This window comes from Macaca mulatta, chromosome 15 (assembly GCF_049350105.2).
Source record: "Macaca mulatta isolate MMU2019108-1 chromosome 15, T2T-MMU8v2.0, whole genome shotgun sequence".
NCBI classification, from domain to species: Eukaryota; Metazoa; Chordata; class Mammalia; order Primates; family Cercopithecidae; genus Macaca; species Macaca mulatta.
The window spans coordinates 125,385,777-125,399,022 of NC_133420.1; the positions used below are offsets into that span (position 1 = coordinate 125,385,777).

The following is a 13,246-nucleotide window of genomic DNA, read 5'->3' on the forward strand; positions in this document are numbered from 1 at the left end:
CTTCATATTCTCATCATCTTCATATTCTCTCTCAATAGAGAGCTGTTGTTAAGATTAGATAATTTCTGTTGATTTATATTCACAATAACAGATTCTTACCTCTTTAATTTTATTGTAATAAAAAGCTTACCTAGAATTTTGTATGTCAGTTATTGTATTTTTTGGTCCTAATATGTTCATGTTGTTTCTTTTTACATCTTCTTTTTATTTTCTGATACTTCTAGTTTTCCATTGGTATACAAGTGTTGCGGCCAGGCGCGGTGGCTCACGCCTGTAATCCCAGCACTTTGGGAGGCTGAGGCAGGCAGATCATGAGGTCAAGAGATCAAGACCATCTTGGCCAACATGGTGAAACCCCGTCTCTACTAAAAATACAAAAATTAGCTGGATGTGGTGGTGCACACCTGTAGTTCCAGCTACTTGGGAGGCTGAGGCAGGAGAATCGCTTGAACCCAGGAGGCCAAGATTGCAGTGAGCCTAGATCGTGCCACTGCACTGTAGCCTGGGTGACAGAGTGAGACTCCATCTCAAGAAAAAAAAAAAGGGTTTGTGACCACTTGTTGGAACATTTTTACAAAAGCTGCTTTAAAATCCTTGTGATGTAATTCAAACTTCTGTTTCTTCTCAGTATTGGTAGCTACTTAGTACTGATTGTGTTTTCTCATGTGGGTGCAATTTATCTGTTTTTTTGTAATTTTGGATTGTGCCATGGACATTAAGTTTTCAGGCTCTGGGTCTTATTAAAATATTAGGCAGATTGATGCTATTTTTGCTTTAGAAGCAATTGACCTTGCTATATTCAAGCTGCAAGTTCCAGTCTCTGTTTTGTGAACTGTGGTTCCAACAATCAGCTGAGTTTTCAAAGCCTGTCCAGTTTTCTTCACGTATGTCCTGGTGGTCAGTGTGGAACTTGGATGGTAATCAGCTAGCTTCGCTCTCAAAATCTTTGGCTAACTAGGAGCAGATCCACACACATGCAGCTTGGAGATGCACTCAGTTCATTAAAAACTTTATGTTGTCACTTCCTCTCCACAATGTCTCCGGTATTTTCTAGTTTCCTGAAGCTCCTCTTTTCTGTTTTCTGGCCAGAATGCTGCATCTTTGATTACCGTGCTCTGCTACAGTTTTTCATGGCTTCATCCATGTTTGGAGCCAGGTGACAGGTGGCAAAATGAGAAAAGACTTAAAAGAGTTTGCATCACCCTCTTGGGATCACAACTGCACCAACTGGAGAGGAAGATGCCCTGGCCTCAGAGTTTTGTTTCTCCTAGGCACCTACTGCTGCCACCACAGGAATTCTTGGGGGCCAGATCACAAGGACTCAGAAAAAACAACAACAAAGTGGAGGGATTTCTGCATTCTCTCAAAGTAATAGGAGTTCTCTTTCCTGCCCAAACTCGTAGGGCTTATCCTTGATCTCAGCAATTACTGAGAAATTGCTCCGCCCTTTACATGGAAAACGGACTTTCTTGTTCGCCTCATCCCTACCAGCGTCTTTCTCCCTACACCTAAGGTCACTTACCAACTGCCCTTTATCATTGAACTTACTGCATTTTTCTCTTAGTAGAATTAAGAGGAAAGAAGAGTATTTCTTGTACACGTATCTTTATTATATGCAGACAAATCACAGAGTGAGAGAGTAAGGGTTTCAAGAACAATGAGAGAGAGACAGAGGAGAGAGAAAGAACTGCTTGTGGAAATACAGAATATCCCACATTTTCAATATGGAAAATGTATGAGGGTCTGAAAGAAAATACTCAGTTTTTTTTTGTCCTGTAAGAGGCAGCACTGACAAATGTGTACCAGAGTTTGGGTACATTTGGTCCAGCTCTTCAGAATCATGCGGTGGGAAATATAACAAAGCTATTTACACCCAATTCTAGGCAGATAAATGTGCTTCAAGGAAAGACAAGGGCCTGGCTAGATTCTAGATGTTTTTAAACTGGAGGCCAGAGACAGCTTTAGGGAGTCTATATACAGGCACAAATTTCTTTCTTTTATATTCTTCTTGCTCTTTGAAAACGGTCTTTATGCAAATACACACTACATAACCAAATTTTCCCTCTGTTCTGGGCAGTAGTAGGTCTGATTGGAGCCATTGTATAGTGTCAGGAACATACCAGGACACAGAATAGTGTCCTAAGGATTCAGAGAAGGTGGACCCTGCTGTGATGCACAAAAGTGAGGGTGCAGCTGCCTAGGACACACACATGCATGTTTGCTTGGACCATGGAAGGGGGCAGGGGAAGAGCTGTCATGTTGTTGGGGTAGAGGGTGCACATGAGTATTCACCTGTAAGTCATGTTGTAGAATCACCTCGCAGAGCCACTGTATCTTCCCACCAGCATCACCAGAGAACTCCTTTATCGTCACTTCAGTAATGCTTGATTTTGTCTTTTTTATGTATACAAATTTAGATAAAGAGAATTGCACTCTCATCATTGCTATAATGTATACTCTTTTGATTACTAATGAGTCTGAGAATCTTTAGATATTAGCCATTAATGTTTTTTCTCTCTCTCTCTCCTTTTTTTTTTTTTTTTTGAGATGGAGTCTTGCTCTGTTGCCCAGGCTGGAGTGCCGTGGCATGATCTCGGCTCGCTGCAACCTCTGCCTCCTGGGTTCAAGTGATTCTCCTGCCTCAGCCTCCCGAGTAACTAGGGCTACAGGCGCCCCCCACCACATCTGGCTAATTTTTGTATTTTTAGTAGAGACGGAGTTTCACCATGTTGGCCAGGCTGGTCTCAAACTCCTGACCTCGTGATCTGTCCACTTCGGTCTCCCAGAGTGCTGGGATTACAGACGTGAGCCTCCATGCCCAGCCATGGTTTCTCTTCTTAATGCGTTTGTACTTTTGTTTTTTTCTTTCCTCTTTATTAGGATAACAATCTATATCTTCGATAATGTTGTAAATACCTTTTTGTTCCCACTAGCTTTTCTTACAAACTTTTATTCCTAGTGTCTTGTTACACAGAAATTTTATTTTATTGTGGTCCATTTTGTCAGCCTTTATCTTTATAATTTATATGGGGTTCTTTTCTTGTTTGGTTTTGATTTGTATAAGTGATTTTTTACCCTAAAGTCAAAAGTTGAAATATAACATTTTCTTCCTATTTCAGAGGACCATGCAAGATATGATAAAGATCTATGTCACTGAAATTTGGTTCTATATTTGTACCTCAGCTTCCTAGAAATAAAAGAGAATTCTAACATTCATACTTTGAGTAAATTTTATGTGAGAGGTTTTGTTGTCAAGATCAAGTCTGAGAGCAGTCTTTATTTGGGCCTTTAATTGAGTTACCAAGTGATAAAGGGGACATTGTCTTCAACAATAACCCTACAATAAACATGTTTTGTACAATAAATATATGACAATTTCTTAAAAGCAATTTCTTTGGTAATCAAGACAATATGGCTTGTGTATGGAGTTATATGATGGTCTGGATTAATCCAGTATTAAATCTCTGGTTATTACAGAAATCAATGGATTCTATTCTTCCAAATAATCCTTAAATATTACTTATCTCAACTGAGATTTTGGTGAAAATTCAGCTTTAGAGCTTTTATTGGCCTGCCAATGAGCTGAAGTAAGATTATTCTTTTCTACTGAATGAAGACAAACCACCTTATAAAAATTAACCCAGAACGCTATAGAGGTGATTTGTTTTCTTTATTTCTGATGACGGTTAGATAGCTTGACTAAAATTCTTGGTTCCCTAAATGGCTTTTCTGCTTTTGGATGGTGGTAGCCTGGGGAACTTCAGGAAAGCAGATGTCTCCCAAAACTGAGAATAAAATACCTGGTTTATTCCAGTACATTCCAGGAAACCCCATTTCCAAGTTCTTTAAACTAAAACATTACTGTAAACATGTTGGCCTAAAATTTTTCAGAGCTAGAAATTTTCAGAGCAATAGCTGCCAGTTGCCACCATGATGTTGGGAAATTCTCACTAATTCTTACATGACAGTTGTTTACATAGAGATGAAACACTTGACTAAATTGTCAGCAGCACAATTGTGTCCATACAGACAAACGGAACAAATCCAATGCTGTGATGTAGTTTAAATGTGCACATATTAACTGATTAGAGAGCTAGAAAATGGAGGGTATTTTTAGCAGGCATATGATAAATATATTTCTGACTGTTGAATATTGCTTAACTGCTTTGTTCTAGGTACTGGGGATTATATAGTAGTAAGTAATACAGACAGATGTCATGTCCTGATGGGCTTTGTATCTCAGGGATGAAATGGGATTTTGTTGGCACCAAGACCTGATTGCTTTGCCAGTTACCCTCACTCCTGGCTCATGAGGAAAGTGTATTGAGGAGATTCTCGTGGAACCACATGAGTTTTAATATAATAAGCTTCTGCCCTGAATTGAAAGGTAATTTTTTGTTGAGGAAGGCTGAGCCACACTTATCCACAAGGCCTCCTTTGGCACAGGCCCTAGATAACCCAAAGTGTGTTCTCTGAAACAGATGGAGAAAATTAGAAGGAAAAGCAGGTGAGGATAGAAAATGTCAAGAGTGGTACTGAGGATGCTGCCAGCTGAACCGCCATTTGTTTTTCATAGAACAAAACTTCAAGGGGTTTAAGTAGTTGCCTTTCCTTGGAAGTATTTATGCAAGAAAGATGTTTTATATTCTGAAAGAGGGCATATGTGAAGGACATTTCAGAATGATGTAAGGTGTATGCACAGGTCATGTGATGGGGTGGTCTGGGGTAACAGGACACATGACAGGCCTCGAAGTTCGCCACTACAAGGCAGGAGCCCATACCACAACATTTTAAAGCACAGAAGCTGGACTGTGGAGGTGGAGTCATTCATGCCAAAAATCACAACTTGGTTTGGAAAATGAGAGGGGAGAGAAACTTCCCTAAAGAGAATTAGAAAAAGTAAAACCCATGAGGTAAAGCTGTATAGATTTGAAATAATAAATCCTTACAATTTTTACTTCCACTGGTTGATGGCAGGGTTTCTTAATCTTAGCAGTATTAACCTTTCGAGTCGGATAATTTTAAATTCTTTTTGCAGAGGAGAAGAGAGGGTATAGGCTGTTCTGTGCATGATGGCATGTTTAGCAGCATCCATAGCCTGTACTCACTAAGTGCCAGTAGCAACCCCCAGTTTTGACAACTCAAGATGTCTCCAGACATTTTGTTCCTTGGAGGCAAAAACAGCCCTGGTTGGGAAGCACTGGTTTATGAATAGAAATAAAACTAGTGTTCTCCAGCCAAACAAACAACAACAAAATTAAACAGCATATTTTCAATTTATTGCCTTCCTTGGCTAGTACATAGCTCACTACAATTAAAGCTTCCAATTAGAAATTCTTCCTGGGTTTAAAAAAAAAAGCCATCAAGAGAAGCAATTTAGTAAGCTGGGTTTTAGGAATATGTTAATTTTGCCTAAAAGGTGGCACACAAGGGGAGTGTTATGTAATCATTTTAAGTAAATGTTTCATTCAAAAAAATACTCTTTAAATGGTTTGATTCAAAAGTACTAAAATCTCTTATCATGGAAGCATAAATATGAATAGTTAGGTTATTTAAATATAACTTACTGTGAAATAATCAAGGAACATAGCTAATCGAACCTATCATTCTAGCCTACATCATCCTGTGCATTTCACAAAATCCTAATGAAAACTACACCAAGCTCAAAGTAGAGATAAACATATCAGTGTTGACAGCCGTGAAACCACACTATGCAAAGGCTACGAGCTCTGAGGAATTCCTGTTAGCTACAGCACATGAAGGATCAATGAAGGAAGAAAATGAAGGCTCTTGGGAGATAGAATTATGCCAGGACAAAGCTGAAGAAGAGCAACACGTGTCGGAAATACCCTAAATTTTGAAAGGTGCCAGGCTTGGAGGTGGGGCAGGCACCACCAGAAGAGAAAACTTCCCTTTGAGACTTTCTTTGCTTGTGACAAGAACAGCACTTGATGCCCTTAGAATAGTTCCTGGAACATCTGAATAAATATCTGTGGAATGGTTGAATCAGAGTTGGGGACTGGTGTTCAGCTGCGAGAGCTCTCAATGGTATGACCACAACTGAGGCTCCAACTGGCAGGGAGCTGCTGACTCCTGACGCTGCAGGAGCTGGTCTCTGGATTAGGAGGTCCTGTTCTACTTCCAGTTGCAAATATTATATACATTTGTGTGTCTGAGTGCATATATAACCGCCCAACAAGTTCCCCTTGCCCACTGCCTAGACAGAGCTGGTTTATCAAGACAGGGGAATTGCAATAGAGAAAGAGTAATTCTTGCAGAGCCAGCTGGGAGGGAGACCGGAGTTTTATTATTGCTCAAATCAGTCTCCGCGAGCGTTTGGGGATCAGAGTTTTGAAATATAATATGGCGGGGGCTCAGGAAGTGGGGAGTGCCGATTGGTCAGGTTGGAGATGGAATCACAGGGGGATCAAAGTGAGGTTTTCTTGCTGCCTTCTGTTCCTGGGTGGGGTCGCAGAACTGGCTGAGCCACATTACCGGCTTGGGTGGTTCTGATGTTAGCAGCGGCCCATCTGGAGAGGCTGCTGCCAAGATGCCGGCTGCAGCAGGGGAGGCAGCGCAGGGCCGCGCTTGTGGAGCTGGCGGGAGTGGGGAACAGGCAGGAGCCCTGCCCGCTCCTGAGCTGGTGGGCAGGGAGCCCTGCACTCCCGGGGGCAAGGGCAGCTGCCCAGCCATGGCTGCAGATGCGGGCATCCCTGTCCCCTTGTGGGGTGCCGGGAGAAGGGGGGCACGGGAAGCCTATATTAGACCAAATATCATGTTATATTTTGTGTATTTATTTTTTAACCCATACCAATCCAAGCTAGATTTTCTTACTGATTTAGTTACTTTGCTTGATTATTAATCTCATTATGTAGAATATATTTTGGAAGTTGCCTTAATAGTTTTTAAGAGGAAAACAGGATAAAAATAAAGAAATATGTAAAAGAGGCCAGTTTTCCTTATATGTATATGTTATGGTGTAAAAGAGCACTAAATAAAATGATCAGTAGAGTGGCTAGGGAGATAATTAAAGTTAGGTTTTTGGGCCGGGCGAGGTAGCTCATGCCTGTAATCCCAGCACTGTGGGAGGCCGAGGCTGGTGGATCACTTGAGGTCAGGAGTTCGAGACAGCCTGGCCAACATAGTGAAACCCCGTCTCTACTAAAAATACCAAAATTAGCCGGGTGTGGTGGCGGGCGCCTGTAATCCCAGCTACTTGAGAGGCTGAGGCAGGAGAATCGTTTGAACTGGGGTGGCATAGGTTGCAGTGAGCAGAGATGGCACCATTGCACTGCAGCCTGGGTGACAGAGCGAGACTCTGTCTCAAATAAAATAAATAAATACATAAATAGATAAAGTTAGGTTTTTGAAGGAATTGAGATTATGAAAGTATAGTTCAGTAAAGGATGCAACAAATATCTTTTGAAAATGCAAAGGCAGAGGTATTTCTGGCAGAAGTAATATGAGACATTTACTAAAATATCATTTCTACTTATGCTCCTGTAGTTTACTAACGGCAATTATTGTTTCCTTGGAAATATCATTAATGAAAGTGACCCTCAGTACCATAGATTGGGAACCACGAGGCTGGCCCTGGGCTGACTGTGGTTGGATTCACTCAGGAACCAGCTTGTCTGGTCTCTCTTAAATAACTGCTGCCAGCAACTGCCAGGAGTTGCAGGATGGGAGGAAGGGATGCTGACTGGCCCAGCTGATCCATAAACAGTCCTTTAGTAGCACTGCAGTTGCTTGTGATGCATGCCTGTGATTCCAAGTTTGTAGTCTTTCTTTCGTGAGGGGTTTCCATCTCACCCACAACTCTGTTCTTTGCATCGTTCAGGCTACACATTCCAGTGTGTTCCCATCTCCTCCTGCCCTCTAGTCAGCTGAAGGTTTTGCATCCTGTTCTCAGCATGGACACACATCTTCTCTTTTGTCCATCACATGGTCATTTCAATAGGATGTTGGTAGAATAGGAAGAAGATGCTCATGTATTTAATCGTTTTTAATTAGAAAGTCAGAGGTTGAACTGAAAAACAACTCATACTGAAACTGCGTTTGCAATAATTATAACAGTGAGAAAATTATGGCAGTGGGGAAGATCTAATCTAGCCAACCTCCCTCTTACATTTTACCTTCATGTTGCCTTAATTATTACTGGGCTTAGGATGGGCTAGCTTTGGGAGACATGTAGTTTACAGTTTAAATGATAATAGTCCTCCAAAACTCAACCACCTTTATAAAACTAATGAGAGACCACCAGGCTAGGAGGAGAGGAGGCTGAATTCAGCAAAGGTATAGACACAAAAGACTGCCAGCCATCATTCCAGACGTCACGAGATATGCATCTTTTCCAATTACTCCTGCAGATAACATCACTACTGTAGAACCCAAGATTGGCCTTTTGAGATAGACTTTCAGATATTTTGCATGTTTGGCACCAATTTTGGCACCTTCTGAACCCACCAACTGCTAATGTGGCCCCATGCAGAAGCAGAAGTGATTCAGCACATAGCAGGATCCTTTCCCACGCTGTGATTGCACCCTCAAACAATCAGCAGAAAGCATCCATTGCCTGGCCACCTCCCTCCCTTCCCCCAAATTACCTTTGAAAGAACCCTAACCTACAAGCTTTCGATGAGTTTGATTTAATAACTCCATCTCCTGCGTGGTGTGGCTGGCTTTGCATCAATTAAACTCTTCCTTTACTGCAATGCCCTGGTCTCTGTGAATTGATTTTTTTTGTGTGCAGCAGGCAGGAAGAACCCATCAGGAAGTTACAGTATCATTGTTGAGCTTTTCAATTTATGGAGTTTCAAAATATAATTATCAATATGTGTCTTCATAAAACACTTTTACACTATGACACTATACAATATTTTTATTAGATCTTATTTGTTATTTATGATTTATCATCCTAATTTTTAAAACTGTGATTTTTATTAGATTTTTATTTACACTTAGGAAAATTTTCAAACATACACAGAAGTAGAGACGAAAGTAATAAAACCCAATGTATTCCTTACATTCTACTTCAATAATTGTAAATATATGTAGTCTTAAAATTTCACATATATCCCTCCCACACACACACACTCATGCAGAATTTTAGAACAAACCCCAGACATCATATTATGCCATTTTTAAATACATAGCTATGTATCTTTAAGGGAAAGGACTTTTAAAATGCATAATAGTAGTACCATTAACACAACTAAATAAATTAACAGTAATTCCTTAATATCATCTAATGTTTGGTGTTCAAATTTTCATGATTTTCTCACAGATCTGTTTTTCAATCAAAATCCAAACAAGTCCACACACACTGCATTCTGTTGATAGAGGTTTTTGACAGCAGGAGCATCACCATCATGGACAAGCACCACCATTCTAAAGTTCCCCTTGATCAAAAACCACCTAAATCCAAAGGGCATCAGCCTAATGGCTAAGGTCAGCATGACCATAAACCACAAATGACATCTCTGACCAGAAACATTCCAACCATAGGATAAACCCCTCCCTGACCAGAGACACGCCAGCCTCCAGACAACCTCCCCTCCAGCTGGAGAGATGTCAGCCCCAAGATAACCTCCTCTCTGACCACAGACATTCCAACCCCGCCATAAACTTCTCGCCCACACAGAAACTTTCCAAGCCTGTGATAAGCTCTTTCACCAATAAATACTCTTACTCTGTAAGAGAGAGTGTTCCTGACTGAAATGATCCAGAAGCCCCTCTCAGGTTTATTCTCCAAAATAAACCTGTCTTTGACTGTTAAGCCACTTTTCATGTTTCTTTCCTCTTTCTTTAACTCTTACAGTTTTAATCTATCACAATGTCTTCTTCCCACCTGACTCCATGTATTTGCAGAAAAAACTAGGTCATTTGCCTGTAGAATTTCCCACATTTTGTGTTTGGCTTAGTGCACCCTTATGGTATACTTTAACGTGTATCTCAATTAAACTGATAGAAGAAGAGGTTGATTAGATTTCAGTTCTTTGAGTTTTATTTATTTTTTGTTGGCAAGAATACTTCAAAGGTGGTGCAGTGTACTTCCTAGTGTATCATATTCAGAGGCATGTAACGTTGGATTTTCTTTCTCTTATCAGGCTTCTTAATTTCAGTTGTTCCAGTACATAAAAATTAGTATTTTATCATGGTCTGTGATTACTAATCATTTAAGAGTTTATGGGGACGTAAGTCGCTTGCTCCTGCTTTGCTGTCTGCCATGAGTAAAAGCTCCCTGAAGACTCCCCAGAAGCAGATGCTGCCATGCTTCCCGTACAACCTGCAGAACGTCATTGAAATTATGAGACTATCATTCAAATGGAAGCATTATAGTTCTTTGGAACAATCATGATCTCAAAACAAAAGGAGTATGATACAGATACACACTGCCTGAGGTGTTTTGAGATGTATTGAAGTGTTCCAAGCTGTGACTTACCTTAACATGTTCTTGAGGTACCATGGCATGGATTAAAAGGAAATTCGGTGAGCAGCCTCCACCTAAATGACTTACTAGGGAAACTATGTGAAATTATTTAGAAGAGTGAGGGGATCAAATAGTACTTATCCTTCATGCAAAAGTTGCACAGAAGTCATATGGAAATGAAAAAAGGTTTTTTTGCCCTCCCCCTTGTGTATATCTTATGGGCAGTGGATGGAAGAAAATAAAAGAATATATGAAACACGATGGTTGTTCTGAACAAGAGTTTTAACCGTGTGCATTTATTGGGATAGGAAATAATGACTAAGAAATGCAGCAGCTAAACTTGGAAGGAAAGAACTGTTGCACAGCCAAAACATTGTACATATCTGATTCAGACAAGCAAAAGCACTTCATGTTGTCTGTAAAGATGTTCTATGGCAACAGTGATGACATTGGTGTGTTCCTCAGCAAGTGGATAAAAGTCATCTCCAAACCTTCCAAAAAGAAGCAGTCATTGAAAAATGCTGACTTATGCATTGCCTCAGGAACAAAGGTGGCTCTGTGTAATTGACTACAATCCCAGACAGTTAGTACCAGATACTTGCATGTAGAAGGAGGTAATTTTCATGCTAGTTCACAGCAATGGGGAGCATTTTACATTAATCTCTTGGATGATGATGAATCAGAAGGAGAATAATTCACAGTCCGAGATGGCTACATTCATTATGGACAGTCAAACTTGTGTGCTCAGTTACTGGCATGGCACTCCCAAGATTGATAATTAGGAAAGTTGATAAAGAGACCACATTGTTGGATGCAGATGATCCTGTGTAACAACTCCATAAACGTGCATTTCACCTTAAGGATACAGAAAGAATGTACTTGTGTCTTTCTCAAGAAAGAGTAATTCAATTTCAGGCCACTCCATGCCCAAAAGAACAAAATAAAGAGATGATAAATGACGGTGCTTCCTGGACAATCATTAGCACACATAAGGCAGAGTACACATATTACGAGAGAATGGGCCCTGTCCTTGCCCTGGTCATGCCTGCGCCTGTCGTAGAGAGCCTTCAGTTGAATGGTGGTGGGGATGTGGCAATGCTTGAACTTACAGGACAGAATTTCACTTCAAATTTATGATGTGGTTTGCGGATGTCGAAGCTGAAACTATGTACAGGCGTGGAGAGAGTATGCTCTGTATCGTCCCAGATGTTTCTGCATTCCAAGAAGGTTGGAGATAGGTCTGGCAACCAGTCCAGGTTTCAGTATCTTTGGTCCGAAATGATGGAATCATGTATTCCACCAGGCTTACCTTTACCTACACACCAGAAGCAGGGTCGCGGCCACATTGCAGTGCAGCAGGAGCAATCCTTCGAGCCAGTTAAAGCCAGGTCCCCCAATGAATCAAACACAAACAGCGAGGGAAGTTACACAAACGCCAGCACAAATTCAACCAGTGTCACATCATCTACGGCAACAGTGGTATCCTACTGTCTTTTTGCTAGGACTTGAGTGCAGCAAAAAGTTGACAAAAAAGGAGAAAAAAATGAACAGGCTTTTGTGGTTTATTGGGAAAATTTTTCATACCAGGCGATACTATTCTAAAACCCCACTATCTAACTGCATGTGCTGATTTGAAATGCAGAAGCCACAGTAAAACAAACAAACAAAAAATCCAAATGTACAAACTATTGGAAATTAATTTTTTTTCAGCAGTTTTGTTGGTTGGTTGGTTTTTGTTTGGTTTTGTTTAAGTGGGCAAGAAGTAAATAATGTGGCTGGAATACAAGTTGAACAAACTTGAAAACACAAATCTAACATAGTTTTTATGGACCAATGAACTTGTATATTGCATAAGCTTTAGTAAAAGGTATATTTTTACCATACCCTTTTTTATATCATGGTATTATAGTACACCTTGTTACCAAATAGGTTATTCTCTTCCCTACTTACCTTTGAGCTTTTGCTTTAAAATACATTCAGGTTCCAGGCCTGGCCATGCTTGTTTAATCTAATTATCATGCTCTTCCATGTTTTTTTTGGTCTAAGGCTGGAGCTTTTTTTTTTCCCCAGCTGAAGTCTTATGACTTTTCGTGAGTCAAAATTGTTTGGATTTCAAGCAAGTCAAATCTTGTGAAGGCCTACATATATTTTTTTTTAAAGATTATGTGAAGTCTGTGCAAACGCTTTAAAAAACTGCCTTTGCCTTGCCTGCAATATACATGTGACATATGTTAACTTAGTCTCTCTTCCCAGACACTGTTGGTAGTTATTTCGGGGTTTTCCTTTTTTTTTTTTTTTTTTTTTTAAAAAAAGCATTTATAGTGGTTATCCAAGAGGTTCTAACATTCATATGCAATTTGGTGTGGCCATTTAGCTACATTTGAGTTAATGGTGCAGAACATGTAGATATTTGAAGTGTTCTCTCCCCACACGTAAATACATGTGTGTGTTCCAGGATTTGTTCAGGTTTTTCCCCGCTCCTGATCTTGTACATAACTTGTATTATGTATAAGTTAAACATTTTATTTTGAACTTGGAATGTTCCCAGTGATTTTGTTCAGCAGGGTATTTTCTGCCTTGTTGGCAAGTGACAAAAAATATCATGAGAAGCATCTGCTACCAATTGGGAGATGGTGCCCTTATGGTAGAATGAGGAAGATCTCAGTAAAAGCATGTTTTATTAGCTTTACTTTTGGGGGCTCTTGGAGGGGGTAGTCTAGGCCAGAACGTCATTTTAATCTTAAAACATAAGATGCTTTTATTAGATGATCAACTAAAATAGCTGGAAGACAGTACTTTAGAAACAGATAGTTG

At 40.2% G+C, this 13,246-nt stretch overlaps 1 long non-coding RNA gene and 1 pseudogene across 1 annotated transcript; both read left to right on the plus strand.

Annotated features, from left to right (window-relative positions):
- The first annotated feature begins 1,120 nt into the window (after positions 1–1,120).
- Positions 1,121–3,215, plus strand: LOC144334794 (uncharacterized). The gene is made up of 2 exons (XR_013404978.1): positions 1,121–2,181; positions 3,120–3,215. It is a non-coding gene; the product is annotated as an uncharacterized LOC144334794 (long non-coding RNA).
- Positions 3,216–10,466: 7,251 nt separating this feature from the next.
- LOC100423824 (recombining binding protein suppressor of hairless pseudogene) lies at positions 10,467–11,941 on the plus strand (annotated as a pseudogene).
- The last annotated feature ends 1,305 nt before the right edge of the window (positions 11,942–13,246 follow it).